This window comes from Pteropus vampyrus, unplaced genomic scaffold (genome assembly GCF_000151845.1).
Source record: "Pteropus vampyrus isolate Shadow unplaced genomic scaffold, Pvam_2.0 Scaffold1000001328, whole genome shotgun sequence".
Classification (NCBI taxonomy): Eukaryota; Metazoa; Chordata; class Mammalia; order Chiroptera; family Pteropodidae; genus Pteropus; species Pteropus vampyrus.
In genome coordinates, this window is record NW_011915730.1 from 1 (window position 1) to 2736 (window position 2736).

The window sequence follows — 2736 nt, forward strand, 5'->3', positions numbered from 1 at the left end:
GGTTCCATCATTTCATTCATCGCTCGCTCCCTATAACCCGTTCCAAGCACTGGCAATCACTGATCTTCTTATCGGCTCCATAGTTTTATCTTTCCAGAATGTTATATAGTGAAGCCATACAGTATGTAGCTTCAGGTAGGCTTATTTCACTTCGTCATATGTATTTAAATTTCCTTAGTATCTTTTCATGGCTTAATAGCTCGTTTCTTTTTAATGCCCGAATAATGTTCCACTGTCTGGAAGTAGCACAGTATATTTGTTCACTGACCTACTGAAGACATTCTGGTTGCTTCCAAGTTTCAGCAAATATGAAAAAGTAGCTATAAACATTTGTGTTCACAGTACTAATTTTAAGATAACCCGTATGCATCACGTTACTGTTACAGTTGTTGATCTCTTCAAAAGAACTCTTAATTTATTTAAAAATGATAAAAAAAAATTCAGCCTTATGTTTGAAACATCCTAGGTTTGAGTAGATCCAAAATATAATTTTGGAAGATTATATTAATAATTACTTTATTCTTCTTATATGAATTTTATATGAATTCATTTTTATGTGACTAACAAATTTGAATCCCTACAATGTGTCAGACTCTATGCTATGGGGGAAAGAGATACAAAAGTCTCTCAGTCCTCAAGAGAGTGTAGAAAAACAGATATGTAAATGACTATACAAATGTACATACATAAGAAGCGTCTTTGATTCTCCATGGCTGGAACATCAGAGTAAATAAGTTTTGACTTGAGCCATGATCCCTCTTTTCCAAAATAGTCAAATAAAATATAAGCAAGTGGAAAAAAGAAAATTTTGTTTAGAGTTAAACATTTCCAAATTCTTCTCTTTCTCTCTTAGTTATTTTAACTGTTCGTAAAGCTTTCACTTCATCTGTTTTTTTTTTCTTTACTTGTTTATGTGATGTTTTTCTCAAAATGCATTTCTTTTGAAATTCTTGAATCCTTTTATGCAGTTTCCTCATTGATATGGTGGATGGGTGTTATTGATAAAACTGGCCACCACTCTTCCATTGCACCTATAAGAGGAATCATTTTTTAAATAGGCATCATCACTTAAGAAATAAAATGTCCACGTATATAAAGGCACAACAGAAAAGCAGCTGTTGGCACACATTCCCAAACTAAATAAAGTGACTTCAAACCTTAGGTGTCATCTACATGGAATTTTGATGATAGTCTTCTTGGTCTGGCATCTCTGAACAATTAAGCTAATGGGATCCCGCAGGCCATAATTTTTAGACTTGGCAAGAAGTATTTTGAGAATACACTTTGTAAAATTTGGTTTTGGTTTATCTATTTATGAGTAAAGCACTTTACTTTGACATTATTTTGCTTACCCACATTTTGTCTCCTACACTGAGATAAGTCAATATCACCTACAATTTTCAAAGTTGAGTTGACTTGCCTCTTTAGACACTGATCCTCTAGGTAACACCTTTTAAATTGTATTGGATTGTGTCATACACCTTCAAGGAACGTGTGTGTGTGTGTGTGTTTGAAGAGACATCAGTCTGAAACAATATTCTTGAAAGGCTTTTGTGTTTTATTCAGTGCCAGCACTTCAAATATTGCCAGGATAGAAGAAATGGAGAGACTTTTGAAGCAGGCTCATGCAGAGAAGACACGGCTGCTTGAATCCAGGGTAGGTTGAGAAGACACGGCTGCTTGAATCCAGGGTAGGTTTAATTTAGTGAGGTCAGTGGTATGGTGGTTCAAGATGCCCTGCACTTGACATCGAGAAACTGTCCTCAGACCTCACTAAACAGTATGATTATGGAGTTGTCACTCAACCTTTCTTGGCCTCATTTTTTTTAAATTTGAAAACTAAGAGTGTTAGATGATTTCTAAGGTTCTTTACTGCACTGCAATTTTTTCATAATTTAAAAACTATATAATGTTGACATAGACCAAAATGAATGTTTTGTATTATATTTTCCCTTTGATGGCCACTTCATTTGCCTATCAAGGAACAAGGAAGAATGTCATACCTTTATACATTCTCTCTTTCTTGCCAACTTGCATTAACTACACTATTGTAACATTAAAAATCCCACATTATTGTGACTGTATTTCAAGCCAGAGTCTGACCTTCCTTAGGAATCCCCCCAAATGCCTTTGCATCCTGCCCTAAAGGGCACCTCCTTTCCTCTTCTAACTTCCCCATGTGCTTCCTCTGCAACCTTTGGACAGGAAGTCACAGAGAAACAACAGGAATTGGAAGGACCCATGCATGACCTTCAGTCAGAAGGCAGCAATTGAAAGGAAGGCTAAATCTCATGATTAGGGTTGACTGACAGTTTGTGAGACTTTTTATTAAAAATGGGAAAGTTGTGGTCATCATTATGAAATGACTGAATGCAGTCTCAAGCTGGATTTTCACTTAATAATTCAAGTGTTAATTAAATTTAGAGGTTGCATTTCTACAATGGATGATTTTGAAAGCTATATGAGAGGTAATGATTACGGGTGTTTCAAAGTCTAAGTTACATATTGTTAAGGGACTAGGTTATAAACCAAAATTGTCTAGTGAGAATTTCCTTTTTTGCTATTAACTGGAATCGTTCAAGTATAACCAGTATATCTTAAAGTTTGTTCTGCCTAATGATATTTAGGAACGGGAAATGGAAGCCAAAAAACGAGCTCTGGAAGAGAAAACGACGCCGAGACTCCTGGAAAACGATTGCAGGAAGAAACTAGCCAGAGGCAAAAGTTAATTGAAAA

The 2736-nt window shown here is 35.5% G+C and overlaps 1 long non-coding RNA gene across 1 annotated transcript; it reads left to right on the top strand.

The window, feature by feature from the left end:
* The first annotated feature begins 7 nt into the window (after positions 1–7).
* On the top strand, positions 8–2665 carry LOC105311174. The gene is made up of 2 exons (XR_897635.2): positions 8–1657; positions 2628–2665. It is a non-coding gene; the product is annotated as an uncharacterized LOC105311174 (long non-coding RNA).
* Positions 2666–2736: the final 71 nt, after the last annotated feature.